General features: G+C 39.1%; 2 pseudogenes; both read left to right on the forward strand.

Annotated features, from left to right (window-relative positions):
- Window positions 1–7,187: 7,187 nt before the first annotated feature.
- Lrrc58-ps1 (leucine rich repeat containing 58, pseudogene 1) lies at window positions 7,188–7,798 on the forward strand (annotated as a pseudogene).
- A 4,293-nt stretch (window positions 7,799–12,091) lies between these two features.
- On the forward strand, window positions 12,092–12,750 carry Hprt1-ps3 (hypoxanthine phosphoribosyltransferase 1, pseudogene 3; annotated as a pseudogene).
- The last annotated feature ends 4,150 nt before the right edge of the window (window positions 12,751–16,900 follow it).

Below are 16,900 nucleotides of genomic sequence, written 5' to 3' on the forward strand. Positions count from 1 at the left end.
GACACAATGAAAGCTGTGCTAAGAGGAAAACTCATAGCGCTGAGTGCCTGCAGAAAGAAACAGGAAAGAGCATATGTCAGCAGCTTGACAGCACACCTAAAAGCTCTAGAACAAAAAGAAGCAAATACACCCAGGAGGAGTAGAAGGCAGGAAATAATCAAACTCAGAGCTGAAATCAACCAAGTAGAAACAAAAAGGACCATAGAAAGAATCAACAGAACCAAAAGTTGGTTCTTTGAGAAAATCAACAAGATAGATAAACCCTTAGCCAGACTAAGGAGAGGACACAGAGAGTGCGTCCAAATTAACAAAATCAGGAATGAAAAGGGAGACATAACTACAGATTCAGAGGAAATTCAAAAAATCATCAGATCTTACTATAAAAACCTATATTCAACAAAACTTGAAAATCTTCAGGAAATGGACAATTTCCTAGACAGATACCAGGTATCGAAGTTAAATCAGGAACAGATAAACCAGTTAAACAACCCCATAACTCCTAAGGAAATAGAAGCAGTCATTAAAGGTCTCCCAACCAAAAAGAGCCCAGGTCCAGACGGGTTTGGTGCAGAATTCTATCAAACCTTCATAGAAGACCTCATACCAATATTATCCAAACTATTCCACAAAATTGAAACAGATGGAGCCCTACCGAATTCCTTCTACGAAGCCACAATTACTCTTATACCTAAACCACACAAAGACACAACAAAGAAAGAGAACTTCAGACCAATTTCCCTTATGAATATCGACGCAAAAATACTCAATAAAATTCTGGCAAACCAAATTCAAGAGCACATCAAAACAATCATCCACCATGATCAAGTAGGCTTCATCCCAGGCATGCAGGGACGGTTTAATATACGGAAAACCATCAACGTGATCCATTATATAAACAAACTGAAAGAACAGAACCACATGATCATTTCATTAGATGCTGAGAAAGCATTTGACAAAATTCAACACCCCTTCATGATAAAAGTCCTGGAAAGAATAGGAATTCAAGGCCCATACCTAAACATAGTAAAAGCCATATACAGCAAACCAGTTGCTAACATTAAACTAAATGGAGAGAAACTTGAAGCAATCCCACTAAAATCAGGGACTAGACAAGGCTGCCCACTCTCTCCCTACTTATTCAATATAGTTCTTGAAGTTCTAGCCAGAGCAATCAGACAACAAAAGGAGATCAAGGGGATACAGATCGGAAAAGAAGAGGTCAAAATATCACTATTTGCAGATGACATGATAGTATATTTAAGTGATCCCAAAAGTTCCACCAGAGAACTACTAAAGCTGATAAACAACTTCAGCAAAGTGGCTGGGTATAAAATTAACTCAAATAAATCAGTTGCCTTCCTCTATACAAAAGAGAAACAAGCCGAGAAAGAAATTAGGGAAACGACACCCTTCATAATAGACCCAAATAATATAAAGTACCTCGGTGTGACTTTAACCAAGCAAGTAAAAGATCTGTACAATAAGAACTTCAAGACACTGAGGAAAGAAATTGAAGAAGACCTCAGAAGATGGAAAGATCTCCCATGCTCATCGATTGGCAGGATTAATATAGTAAAAATGGCCATTTTACCAAAAGCAATCTACAGATTCAATGCAATCCCCATCAAAATATCAATCCAATTCTTCAAAGAGTTAGACAGAACAATTTGCAAATTCATCTGGAATAACAAAAAACCCAGGATAGCTAAAGCTATCCTCAACAATAAAAGGACTTCAGGGGGAATCACTATCCCTGAACTCAAGCAGTATTACAGAGCAATAGTGATAAAAACTGCATGGTATTGGTACAGAGACAGACAGATAGACCAATGGAATAGAATTGAAGACCCAGAAATGAACCCACACACCTATGGTCACTTGATTTTTGACAAAGGAGCCAAAACCATCCAATGGAAAAAAGATAGCATTTTCAGCAAATGGTGCTGGTTCAACTGGAGGGCAACATGTAGAAGAATGCAGATCGATCCATGCTTATCACCCTGTACAAAGCTTAAGTCCAAGTGGATCAAGGACCTCCACATCAAACCAGACACACTCAAACTAATAGAAGAAAAACTAGGGAAGCATCTGGAACACATGGGCACTGAAAAAAATATCCTGAACAAAACACCAATGGCTTATGCTCTAAGATCAAGAATCGACAAATGGTATCTCATAAAACTGCAAAGCTTCTGTAAGGCAAAGGACACTGTGGTTAGGACAAAACGGCAACCAACAGATTGGGAAAAGATCTTTACCAATCCTACAACAGATAGAGGCCTTATATCCAAAATATACAAAGAACTCAAGAAGTTAGACCGCAGGGAAACAAATAACCCTATTAAAAAATGGGGTTCAGAGCTAAACAAAGAATTCACAGCTGAGGAATGCCGAATGGCTGAGAAACACCTAAAGAAATGTTCAACATCTTTAGTCATAAGGGAAATGCAAATCAAAACAACCCTGAGATTTCACCTCACACCAGTGAGAATGGCTAAGATCAAAAACTCAGGTGACAACAGATGCTGGCGAGGATGTGGAGAAAGAGGAACACTCCTCCATTGTTGGTGGGATTGCAGACTGGTAAAACCATTCTGGAAATCAGTCTGGAGGTTCCTCAGAAAATTGGACATTGAACTGCCTGAGGATCCAGCTATACCTCTCTTGGGCATATACCCAAAAGATGCCTCAACATATAAAAGAGACACGTGCTCCACTATGTTCATCGCAGCCTTATTTATAATAGCCAGAAGCTGGAAAGAACCCAGATGCCCTTCAACAGAGGAATGGATACAGAAAATGTGGTACATCTACACAATGGAATATTACTCAGCTATCAAAAAAGAACGAGTCTATGAAATTCGTAGGCAAATGGTTGGAACTGGAAAATATCATCCTGAGTGAGCTAACCCAATCACAGAAAGACATACATGGTATGCACTCATTGATAAGTGGCTATTAGCCCAAATGCTTGAATTACCCTAGATCCCTAGAACAAACGAAACTCAAGACGGATGATCAAAATGTGAATGCTTCACTCCTTCTTTAAATGAGGAAAAAATACCCTTGGCAGGGAAGGGAGAGGCAAAGATTAAAACAGAGACTGAAGCAACACCCATTCAGAGCCTGCTCCACATGTGGCCCATACATATACAGCCACCCAATTAGACAAGATGGATGAAGCAAAGAAGTGCAGACCGACAGGAGCCGGATGTAGATCGCTCCTGAGAGACACAGCCAGAATACAGCAAATACAGAGGCGAATTCCAGCAGCAAACCACTGAACTGAGAATAGGTCCCCTATTGAAGGAATCAGAGAAAGAACTGGAAGAGCTTGAAGGGGCTCGAGACCCCAAAAGTACAACAATGCCAAGCAACCAGAGCTTCCAGGGACTAAGCCACTACCTAAAGACTATACATGGACTGACCCTGGACTCTGACCCCGGACTCTGACCCCATAGGTAGCAATGAATATCCTAGTAAGAGCACCAGTGGAAGGGGAAGCCCTGGGTCCTGCTAAGACTGAACCCCCAGTGAACTAGTCTTTGGGGGGAGGGCGGCAATGGGGGGAGGGTTGGGAGGGGTACACCCAAAAGGAAGGGGAGGGGGGAGGGGGATGTTTGCCCGGAAACCGGGAAAGGGAATAACACTCGAAATGTATATAAGAAATACTCAAGTTAATAAAAAAAAAAATAAAAAAAAAACTTAAAAAAAAAAAAGAACAGAAATCCCATTGACACCTCCCAAGCTGAAAAAAAAAAAAAGTTGTTTTTATGAGAAATTTAGAGATTGTCATAATTTAACAGAGAGGAATTAGCTAGATTTATTTGTAAAGCCATAATCTCATTTGGTTACTAAATTAAGATCATATCTTTACTTTGGTATAGAATTTATTGTTTACAAAATATTAAAAGTACACGGTTTGGACTCAGTCCTGATACTGATGCCATTACAATCTTCTGAGTTGATTACACATGTGAGCTAACAGTGAATCAGCAAATTTGTGACTTTAAGTGTACTGAAAGAGTGTATTCAAGATAATATATTAGGATAGTTTGTGGACAACATTTCAGATTACCTTACATAGATAGATCTTCAAAAATATCAGAATTATACAAAATAAGACATTTGAAGTTATTTTTCTTTTATTGAGACACAACTGCTCCTAAAAGTTCCCATATGGTGGAGGTAATGAAGAAATTGAGAATCTCTACCTTTAGGTGAGGTACTACTTTGTGGCCATCAGTCACTGGGCAGAAACTGCCCATTTTATTTACAGACAAATATTGTCCAAAAAGAGACACATGCATAATTGTTGTCTGATAGTCCTTGCTGAGCCAGAATTATCAGCCCTTTAAGATTTTTACATTTTAAGGATCTGTCCTTTGATTCTAGGCCAGAAGACTGAAAACTTGTGCTCATATTTATATAGCAGAAGACTGTGCTAGTGAAGATTTGTCTCTGCAACTTGTCTCAGTTCTGAAAGCTGTGTTAGACTTCCAATGTTTGTAGATATTTGGTCATTTTCAGATTTCTGATGGGGTTGAAGACTGATTATCATCTCATAGCCTACTCAGGCTGTTTAACTTTGAAAATACATATTAAGTTGGATAGGAATCAGTGAGTATACAGGCTAGCCAGGATATAACATAGATTTTAAGCATTTCTTAAGCTGGATTATATAACTCAGTGTTCTGATTATATCATAAAATGTTACACTGTGTGTTAGGTGTATTTTATGCTTTTAAATTACAAAATGATAATAGTTGTTCTCAGCTTATATTTGAGGGAAATTTTTTTTAATTAGACAAAAAGGGTGAAATGAATGTTGATGGCATTATGCAGCTGAGGGCAGTTACAGGAGAGATCCAGGCCTGTCATTGGATGAGAAGGAAGGATGGGTGGGAGAAATGTTTTAGAGAAGGAGGAGATGGGAATAAAAGAGGAAGGAACAAAGGCAACATGGAGACAAATGGTAAGCTTTTTCTTTGCACATTTACCGGATTGTTATGACTATCCATAAGAGATGAATGAGTATAGGATTTGTATGTGTAGAAGAATAAATTATATCTTAACTAGGTGGGCAATTTATATCCTTATCAGTTGGTTGTAAGTTAATTGTGTGGATGTATTGTACATTGAGCACTTAATACATAAATCTGGTTTTTGGGTTTGAGTTTGTTTGTAAAGATTTTCCTGGGTATTGGGAGTGTGAACAGTCTGTGACAGTTTGCCATGCTAGGATATAGACTGTTTGGGGACAGTGTGGTGTGTGGTCTTCCTAGGACAAACCATAGAAAAGATGATAACAGGTGTGGTAACAGCTGACCAGACAGTCTGTGAATATAGCTGACAGAGAAACAGGAAGAATATGCAGATTGTAGTGGAGTTGGAACTTGCAAGACCAGGACATGTGAGCTTTTTTTTAAATTTTACTGCAACATCCAAACACTCCAAGTTAGCTAGTTAGTGTACACTTCTCTACTAGGTGGACTATCAAAGAAAATGGGGAGCCATGTATATGGTTATATGAAGTTATCATCAATTTTAGGTTCATATATTCAAAAATATATGAACAGAACTACCAAGGATTTTAAGATACCTCATTTCTGGGGCAGATTTATTTACCTAAATATTTAAAATAAATTAAAAACACAAAATCATGTAAATAGTGTCAGATCAGCCTGGAAATTGTGCAGCTGGCAGAAGGCTGGGTGACAGTGAGTGAGTGGATTCCTAGTTCTGTTAAGGTGTGTTACTAACTGCATTACCATTTGCAAAGATCTAGGTATGAGTGAATTGTTTTATTTAGGTACTTGCCATGAGGCAGGGCTATCCTGAGTTAGGGAAATATGGAAGGTGTGTGGGTTACAATAAAATGACCTGAAAGGAGAGTGAATTGTAAAACATTTACACTGATATCATGTCTGTTTTCAGGTAGAAAAGTAGCCACTGTTGAGGCATGCCTTAACACTTAAGAATACTGGCTGTTTATCAGTCCCAGAACAAGTGAACCCCTACACATCACCTGTGTCAGCACCAGGCATGCTCAAATAATTCAGAGACAGACACAGACATGCAGACCCCCAGATAAATATAAGGAGATGTATGTTGGGTTAGGGGCAAAAGTGGAGATGTCGAGCAAGGTTTTACCTAGCACTAAAAAATACATAACTAGTAAGTTCATTCATTTATTTAATTGATTTTATTGACTGTGCAGTGGAAGTGGGAAAATGATCTGGGCATTACTTAGGGTAATACTTTTGGTCAAGAGGAAGAGTCACCTAATTCTGCAGTGATTATCCATGTCTTGGTATGTAGTCCAGGCAATTTTTCAAAACATAGTTTGATTTTGGAACTATTCAGATTCCCCAGGACAGCCTGGGTACCCTGCCCAGAGATGAAGGCAAACCATGCCAAGCAAGTGAGCAAGCAGGATAAAACAAATCAAATAATTTCTGTTAAGTTTGGCCCAACAAAGCAATTTCACATTCCACAAAGACTGATACTCATTTCTGGCTGGAATGAGAGAGCTCACTGTAGCACACACACACAGTCCATCTTCTCAGTGTCCACATTCACTCAGACACTGATGTTCACATCACTGGCCCACAGCTTCTAGCACCTCCCTTTGTACCAGAAAATAGAGCTAGTTATGGTGCCATAAGCTTTTAATCCTAGTACTCATGTCTCATACTCTTTTTCTCATGATTTTGTCCCAGGCTTAATCAAGTACCACTGAAACACAACTTTAGTCCATTTCTTTTGCAAAGTAAAAAACATATCAGAATAATGCTGCCAAATTCATTCGTAGGTAATTACCCTGCTTTCACATTACTGCATAGGAAGTGCAGCCCAGACCCTCTGGCATCCAAAACAGGCAGCATTTACTATGGAATCCTATACAGAAAAGGTTGTCCAGTCATTTATAGTCTGAAATATATCATTTCTGGTCAGTTACTACAATGGTTTTCATCCCAGATGCCTTGTGCCTTGGTTCCTGCCAAGCAACTACTTACTCTAGACATCCCAACAGTGGTATTCTCAGAGTCTCAAGGGGTCCGAGGACATCTTAGTGCCTCTGACTTAAACCTATCTCTCAGAAATGACCAGCTTGCAATTCTGATGTGGAACTCACTTCAGGTTCCAGGGTGAGCCACCACTGCTCCTTATCTGGGTCCTGCAGGATGGTGGAGGCCGCTCTCAGGGAGGCTGAACTCAATTGGTCCTGCATCAGAGTATTCGTCAAAGCGCTCGAGTAGGAGATGCGCTTAGTACAAGGAACCACTGCTGTGACTGCTGCTTCTATACACTCCTTTGATGTCTCTGCTGAGGGTGCCAGGCAGAGGTTTCCCTCACCTGCAATTCCTGGATGTAAGCAGCGATGTGATCAAGATGGTGGTAACTGAGATGCTGAAGATAAGCGGCCTGCACATGCTGCTGGCTAGGGATAACCAGCTCGGTGGACCCGGGTAGCTGCCCAAGGGCCTGGGCCAGTCGCCTCTCTGCCCCAGCCTCCAGGCACTCAACCTTAGTGGCAACTGCTTCCAGGAACTGCCTTGTTGCTGGTGCTGTGTGTGTTTCAGACACTCAGTCTAGGGGGTAACCAGCTGCAGATCATCCCCGCCCAGTGGAGAACTTGCATAGTTTAGAATGTTTATAGCTTGGAGAAAACTTCTTTACATAAATCCCACCAGAATTAGCATATCTGTCTTTTCTGAATTACTTGGTGTTATGTGACAACAAGATATAAGGTGTGCCTCTTCAGCTCTCACAATTGCAATTCCCTCATATTTAGCCTTATCTTTTAAAAAAACTGCTAGTAATTTCTAAATTTTTCTTCTTTCTTTTTCATACTTTTAAACTGATGATGCTATATCAGGTTAGTTTGATAGAAATTGGCATCTGGAAGTTAAAACATCATCTTCTGAAGTCAGCTGACTGTTAAATGGTAGTCACTCGTTAAGATTTGCTTGTTTACCTAGCTAATGAATGTTTAGAGTTTCAAAATCAGCCAACACTAATTTTCATAATACAGTTATGTTATTTTCTGAGACAGGGCCCGACTGTGTAGCCCAGGATAGCCTTGGCTTGCTATGTAGCTCAATCTGGATTGTTTATGGTAACCCTTGCCTCAGCTTCCCAATTGCTGGGAATACCACATACCCTGCTCAATATTTTACTTTAAAATGTGCCAAAGGTGCTTCTTGTTCTAAAAATCTTTGCATTCAAAATTTTATTGCCAATATTAAAAATAAATGAGCATCATAAATTGTACTTGAAATACGTGACATTTTAGGGTGATGCAAGTAAAAGTCAAGCCTTAAGAGTATAGCATACCACTGCAGTTCTGATAGATTTTGAAATACTGGGCTTAAATAAAGAATCAAGAAGAGACTATTCTGGAATGTGAGATGAGACAAATCTTAAAAAGTAGCAAAGGATAGGAAAAGAGAAGTCATAGCTACCCAGGAATCCCCCTGAGCCCATAAGGCCCTGTAAAGTAATAATGAATTTTTTTAAAAATGTAGTTACCTAGTGTCTTACTTTTATTACTAAGTTTAATATTATTATTAAACCTTTATCACTAAATTTATTATTATTAATTATTATTAAATATTAGATTGGTTCTTGCTGCTGTGAAGCCATTCGCACTGCTCATCATGAAGAGTAGCCGGTGAGAAAAGCTCTTCCCAGAATTGGAAGGTAGTCCCTCTTGACCTACTGTTTATATACAGGGTGTGGCCTTGGTTAATGTCTACCTTTTTTTGTGTTGCTAAAAATTACTGAAAACTCCCGGAGTGGGGAGACCCTCACTCAAGTCTCGGGATGACGCAACCCCCCAAGAACTCACACAAGACCATCTTTGTTGTAATTACATGAGATTTATCAATAGCAACCAGTGCACTGGGGTCGAGACTCATATCCCACGCAGGGGCAGTGGGGTTCGACCCCTAGAGGCTGGGAGAAGAGGTATTTAAAGGGATAAACCACAACCTGAGGGGGCAGGGATGGTGTCAGAATAACAGTGAAAAATCACAAGGAAGAACTCTCCCAAGATTGTTTCCTAGGAGAAGCTGTATCTTACTTCTCAGATTGTTTAATTTCATGGTCCGCTAGTTCTTAGGAGAAGTTGTTTCCTGCTTTTCAAAATTGTTCTCTAAGATTTATGGTCAGCTAGTTTCTGGGAGAAAGCTGTTGAGCTGGCCAATGTAATTATCCATTCTGTAGCCCTGGGAGAGGCTTTTTGGAACATACAATTCTGGGTCCTAACCTGTTTTCTTTTTCTGCTCTAAACTTTGTGTCTAGGGGGGCAACTTTAAAACTTTTATCTTTTATTACAAATCAAGTATTTAGCAGTGTTATATACTTATAAAATATATGCTAATTCTCTTAAGTTTCCATGGGAGTGTTTGCAAATACAATTTTAACAGTAAATATTTATGTGTAAGATCATTTAACTGCATTTAGTTAAAAGTGCTTGTACCTAAATGATTTATTTGCCTTTCATCTAAACATAGAGATTTTATTATAAGTATTGCTCTTTGTTTAATCCAAAATATTAAATTTTTAAGTCAGAATGGCATATAACACAGTGAAGGTGAAGTGAAGGCTTGTAGGCACCATGGCGTACAGCACATAACTTTATTCCCATGCTTAAAAAGAAGGGTTTATTTAGGTTTAACTAGCTGTGCATTAGGCTTATAATGTTCCATGTCATTAACTCAGAAGTGTGCCATTTTACATATCCTTCGTATTGTGATCTGTTTAATTGTACAGTATGAAGCCATATCCTTTGTGGTCTGAAAGTTCCTAAGTCTTCCATTTACTCCTAAGCATAGGAAAAAATGTATATTATATGAAAACTTGCCAGCAGTAGTTCTGTGATCTGTATTTGACCTGAGTGAAAAAGACTGCTGAGGTTCCTTTGCCCACCACAAGGCTCACAGTGTGTATGTAGGGCAGCAGGGGAAGGAATTTTAATCACACTGTACCAGAAAATCAGAGCTCTCCAGAGAGAGAGAGAGAGAGAGAGAGAGAGAGAGAGAGAGAGAGCACAATTATATAATTGTGATCTATATTTACTAAGGATTGAATAAAGAAGCATTCCACTAACACACAAAATGAATATTTAGATGATTTTTTATGGGTGCTCCTAGGCTTTTACTTAACATTAGTCAGCCTCAGTAGTTGATATAATTTCCAGTCTTGAGTATGTTTTAAATCTAGTGGCTTAATGAAGGCTATTTATGTGCAGGAAACTATCTGCATTCATCAGAATATACTTGATTATTTCAAAAATAAATAAGTTGAGTATAAATATATTACTTAATTCCTAGCTGGGGGAGTCTTAGATGAGTTGGGATTGGCTTGATTGCTGGCATTAGAGCCATAGCTAAGTTGGTTGTTTTGTGTAGGGGGATAGTTAAGATAGTCACTATCCACAGTTGACATGGTCAGCACTCCAATTCTGAAAAACAGTGTTATTTCACTTGTTACTTTCTAACAGTCATGTGAACAGTCCATTCTCAGCCCACTGTGTGTGGGTAAAAAAAAAAATTACAACGGGGAAAGCTTTTTAAATAACAATCAAGTCTTAGCTCTTTAAAGTTGGGAGTTTCAAAAACAACAAAAGATGCTGAAAAGATGTTAACCTTTTACTTTGGTCTAATCATTACATATGCTCTGACATCTTAATTTTCTGTACTTAAAGTCTGAAATATCAGGATATATGTGTACATAATTATAATGGAACTCATAAATATTTTTTAACAGTCCAGTTTGTTGAAAAAATAGAGTCCTATTGTATCAAATTTATTTTATTTATTATGGGTAATACTCTAAAAATGTTAGTCTATTTTAAATTCTTGTGCCTCTCTCCCTAAATGATATTAAAAATATGATCTTATAATAACTTTATATAAATTCTTCATAAATTTTGCCTTAATCATTAAGCCTTCTTTTATTATTATTTTTTTTAGAATTCAATTCTGGCTTTTGTAACATTGTATTCTAAACAGATACTTATTTTTACAAAATCCTTATAATGTCTGTATGTGATATCTTATCTGTTTATTGAACATTCACCCTGGTTCAGATTTATTGTATGTATTAGATAAAGTAAAAAAAGTTATAGTGTGTTCCTCAAAAAAGAAAAAGAAAAAAAAAATAACCAGTTTTCCTCAGAATAAAAGGCAGTAGAAAACCCATTCTTTCTCCCATGTTAAGAAGCAGACAGTGCATGCTTTGGGCATGGTACTTCCGTGGGAGTTACATTCCAGCTCCCTATTCACCTTTTAAGATTACCAAACCTCATTGCCCTGTATTCCTTTGCTTCCCTTTCCTGCTAAACCTTTTTCCACAGTTTCTTTGTCTACTCATTTGGGGCTACATAGTACACCCAGGGGCTTTCTGTCTGGTAAGCACTCATACGACTCTGTGCAGGACTGCAGTTCCAGTGGTGTCTTTTATAATTTATCCTTTTACTTCTATTTCTTTAAAAATCTTGCACTACAAGTGGGGAGGAAGATCAGAGCTCCCCTCCCTTACTAAATACTACTTGTCTTCTTGTATCTAATTCCTAAACATAATTTCTTAATTTCACACACACACACACACACACACACACACACACACACACACACACACAAACACAAACAGTTACTTTATTGCTCTCAATGAAGACATTTAAACTAATACTTTGTATTCAGAAGTGGGATTGGATGTTATAAGATGTTTTTTACAAGGTGTATTTCTAGGTTAAAACGATAAGTGCCTTGTCCTGTCCTCAGTACTTCTCCTTCAAAGTTCTCAGGTCAATACACCACAGATTCTTCTTCCCACAACCCTCTGGAACTTGTAAAGCATATAGGACAAGCCTCTGCCTCCTTTGAGTATACTACGCTCTTCACTCTGATTAAAATGCATTTCTCACCACCCTCCACAGATGACCACTGGGCCTACCTCACTGCTTTCCCAAGTGGTAGAAACTTATCTGCTACCTTTCTTTTTAGATTGACCACCCACCCCCTCCCAACACACACACACACACACACACACACACACACACACACACACACACAGGCTGACTAGTTCCATCATGGCCAACTGCAGTCCCAGCATCATGATTAGTGATGATGAATCAGGTTAAGATCTAGACTTATTTTGTATAACTAAACATTATGCCAAAGATTTGGCAAAGGTGCTTATTCCTCGTGAACTGATTATATACAGGACTGACAGACTTGCTCAGGACACCATGAAGGAGATGGGAGGCCATGATTTTGTGGCCCTCTGTGCTCATGGGAAGCTCTAAATTCTTTGATGATCTGCTGGATTATATAACAGCACTGAATAGAAATAGTGATAGATCTATTCCTATGACATAGATTTATCAGACTGAAGAGCTTCTGTAATGATTAGTTGATGGGAGATATAAAAGATATTGGTGGAGATAATCTCTCAACTTCAACTGGAAAGAATGTCTTGATTGATGAAAAGATAATTGACCCAGTAAAAAATGCAAACTTTGCTTTCCTTGGTCAAGCATACAGCCCCAAAATCATTAAGTTTACCAGCTTGTTAGTGAAAAGGACTTCTGAAATTGTTGGATACAGACCAGATGTTGTTGGATTTGAAATTCCAGAGAAGTTTGCTGTTGGATATGCCCTTGACTATAATGAGTACTTCAGGAATTGGAATCAGGTTTGTGTCATTAGCAAAAATGGAAAACCAAAATACAAAGCCTAAGATAGCTACAAATTACATCTGCATACATGAAGAATATTGCTGTTATTGCCAGTGAAATATTAGCAGCTGTTCGAGTCCTGTGGCCATCTGTTTAGTAAAGCTTTTTGTGTGAATCTTCTATGAATATGGTTTTGTTTTCAGAAATGTCAGTGGCTGTGTCCCTAGACTTTTGATTTGCACTATGAGCCTATAGGGAGCTTATTAGTTCCCTCTGGTAGATTGTCACTTACCTTTCAAGAAAAGGAAATCTCTTAAATTACCACTGTTAAAAATAATGCTGAGATTGTATCTGTAAGAAGGATTTAAAGAGAATCTATATTCATTTTTAATTGGTATTTTAATTTTTATATATTCAGGAGAGAATGATGTGACTGATATTGTTAATTTAGAATAGTCTGAAGCTCTGAGTTTCATATCAGTAACAGAATCTAAGAGGTTTCCTCAGTGGAATAAGCATGTTTCGGTAGAGTGAAAAAATAAAAATAAAATGCATTCCCCTCACTGTACTCTGCAAGGGGGTACTGTGAAGCCGCATTTTGGATGTAATTAAATAATTACTTGGTTAATTAATTAATTTAAAAATGCATTCTCCTCGTTGATGAACTTTCATCCCTCATCATCAAAGCTCCAAGAATACCAAAAACATCACTTCCCTTTTGAAGTGTTCTATCTTTCTATCTCTCTCTCTCTCTCTCTCTCTCTCTCTCTCTCTCTCTCTTTCTCTGTCTCTTTCTGTCTCTCTCTCTCCTCCCTGAATGTGTGTATGTCTGTTTATGAGAAAGATAAATTGGAGGACAAATTGGAGGAGTCTTTTCTCTCTTTCCACCTTTTGTATGTGTCCTGGGAATCTAATTCATATTGACAGATTTGGAAGGAAGAGCCTGTTCTTATAAGATCCATCTTGCCAGTCCCCTAAGTTTTCATATGCCTCTCGACAATGGTAACTCAACTTCTACTTTCTTGCTAGTGCTAGATCTCAACTGTGGCTGCTACAATGTCTGATGTCTTTGCACTCTGTCCCCCTCCTCCCATTCACAGTAGTTTGTGACCCCCAGGGACAACTGAAGTCATACTACAAGTTAAGGTAAGCCAATGGAGGGTCTGCGGACTCTCAATATCATGAGCAACTTCACAGATGTGGTTATGACTCATCTTCCTTCAGTTATTATCATAGAGTCTCCCAGTTATAAGCACACAGAATTGGGTCAATTGAGAAGTGAAGAATTCGGAAGAGTCTACAAATTTCAAAGATTGATATGCTGTAGTGCAGGCAGGTTATTATACTGACAAGATACTTGGGTAGCATACAGAACTCCCTTAACCTGGCCAGGAGGGAAGAAAGAAATGGCACCTTATGTTGCTTCAGTCTATGATTTGTAAGTATATGCAAATATGGAAAGAGTAGACAGGGGGAGATGCTACAGAACGCTCTGTCACTGGAACTACAACCATATAGTTGAACAAAATCTGAATAAAAAGGATAACTATCATTCAACGAACAACCAAAAGTAAAAGGAGGATATATTAATAAAAATATTATATATTTAAGTGATATAAAGTATTTTTTTCAAAACAAGATATTTGGAGTGGTGATTCACCCATTAAGAACACTGGCTACTATGGCAGAAGATTGGGGTTCAGCTCCTGGCACCCACATTGTGCTCTTTACCCCAATTTTAGGGAATCCAGTGTCCTCTTGTGGCCTCCAAAGGTACTGTCTTGCATGCTATGGAATGCATACATGCAAGAAGGTTAAGGGAAAGCCAGGAATGATAGGTGTTTTGCTACTGGTGTGGTTTGTTTAGACTGTGACTGGAATCTCTTTCTTGCTGCTGTGGTGAAGAGAAGCTTTTAAAGCTGTTGACAATCATGCCAAGTGTAATGGTAGATGAAGAGGACTGTCTTGGGGTTGTCTGCAAAGGGAGATTTCTGAGTTCTCTAGCTATAAAGGTCATTAGTGGCTAAGGGTCATTATTGGTGAGGTTGATTTCCTTGATAATTAGCAGTCAGGTTAACACACTCAGGTTCAGGAAGCAGTCCCTGGTGGCATGATGTTCTTGCAGCAGGTTGTCCCGCCACTGCATGAGGTGGAGTTACCTGTGGCAGGGATGCTTGTGGCTATTGATGTTACATCTGAGTTGAATAAGATGAGGATGGTAGATAATTCCTCCACTCTTTCTCCTTGGAAGGCTGGTTAGCAGGAAGGTGCAGAAGGAGTTGCATGGTCCAGTGTCTTCCCCTTGTATCCTTGCGTCTTTTAATAGCCAAAGCAAAAACATCTGCCTGCTGTCTGGGGGAGAAATTTAGCTGTGTCCCTTGGTACCTGAAGCATTTACTCTGAAAGATTTAGTGTTCAAAGCAGACCTGAGCTACCCGATACTGCAGCTAAAATTAAAGGAATACGGCCACGGTTCGATTTTCTTGGTTTTGTGAACTAAGACCATGATTAAGTGGGATGACCGGGGGCATTTTTATTGGGCCCCTAGCAATGAAATTATTTTAACAGGGCAAACCAAGTGGTCCAGAGAAAAAGACTTTGCCAAGAAGGTTTTCAATAAAAAAGAACAAAATTCAGTGGTTCAAATACAATCGGATAGCATAGTAATTCCGACCATAAATGATCTCTACTGGAGATGTGGCAGTATTATTCCATGTCCCACCAGGCAGCTTCAAGGAATCCAAAGTCTTTGGCTTCTGAGTGCAGTGTGGTGGCAAAGCTGAAACTTAAAGGAATTGATGGAAGGACACCACCAGGAGTGGAGCCTGTGGATTAGTTCAACTCAATATGGGAAGCTTCACCCGGCCTGAACACAGACAGCATTGACTTGTTGATAGCTTTTCTTGATTTTGTGGTTGGTGCACTGCCATTCTTAGTTGGTGGAGCGATTTGTCTTGTTAATTCTGATAATAAACAAGACTCTGGCATGCTAACTAGTTATATGATGCTGTAGTGTTCAATGTCCCTTGGGGAAAGGTGGAAAATCACCTCAAAGTGCACAGTCTACCTGCTTCCAAGATCCAATTACAATCTTTTTAGCTGTAGCAGTTTTAATATATGTTTAGGAACTGGAAGTATGGCAGATGCTGGCACCAGAATTGCCCTACAGTGGATTCTATTTAAAAGATTTAAATTACAATAACATTCAAACTATAGGGACCCAGAAAATATCCTATATTTACAGAACCCTGAAACTATCCTATATTGATACCTTTTGTCAGTTACCCTACTATGTCTTGGTCTTGAGTAGGTAATTTGAAAGCCTGCTCTCTTCCTTGCATGTGGTAGCCCTTTATCATGTTTCTTCTTTCCAACTGAACCCCAATTGCCCATCTCGTGTGGTCACCATGTTAGACATAGTAAGTACTATCAAAAGTTAATAAGGCAGATGTTTGAAATTCTGTCCACTGGAGTGGGGGATTGTGACCAGCTACAGGTTATCTAGACTTACAAAAGCCATGAGCCCTTCTCCCTTGGTCAGAGCCAGGAGAGTGCTAACTACTTGCTTTTGATCTTATAAATTCAGGCATCCACTATGGGGGTTGGGGATGGGTCAGCACCTTTGGCATGTATTAGATCTGGAATTGCTGGAGTTATCAAAATAAGGAGAGAAGCATGCAACCAAAGGAACCAAAACTAATTTAATGAGACATTAGGAGTTAAAATATACCAGCAGTATGAATTTACAAATGCATGGCTTAGTCTTAGAGAAAAACATGTGCTACTGGAAGCATCAACTAGGTAGGAGTGCGAGTGAAGCCAAGATTGTACTGGTGGGAACATGGGTATGGATGGACTGGGCAAGGGTTGCCTGAAAAGAGAAGAAGGGCAACAAACTCCTGAAAGTGTGGCCTCTGTCTGCACATGAAAACAAGCCTTTGTGCATTCCCTCCTCCTTCCCAAAGACTGCCTTGTCTTCATAGTAGCACTAAGAGAGCCAGAACATCATCCAAATTGGCAGCAGAGCAAGGGATCCTGCAGAGGAATAGAGGTGAACAATGGATGTACATCTAAACAGATAATTACCCACCACCACTGGAGTGGAGGCACTCTATTCGTGGGAGGTGGCAGAGGTGGAAACAGGAAGGACAACCAATAGAACTTGACTAAACACAAAGTGCTGCACTGAGACTGACATGCTCCACTGGGCCT

This window comes from Rattus norvegicus, chromosome Y (assembly GCF_021556685.1).
Source record: "Rattus norvegicus strain SHRSP/BbbUtx chromosome Y, alternate assembly SHRSP_T2T, whole genome shotgun sequence".
NCBI lineage: Eukaryota > Metazoa > Chordata > Mammalia > Rodentia > Muridae > Rattus > Rattus norvegicus.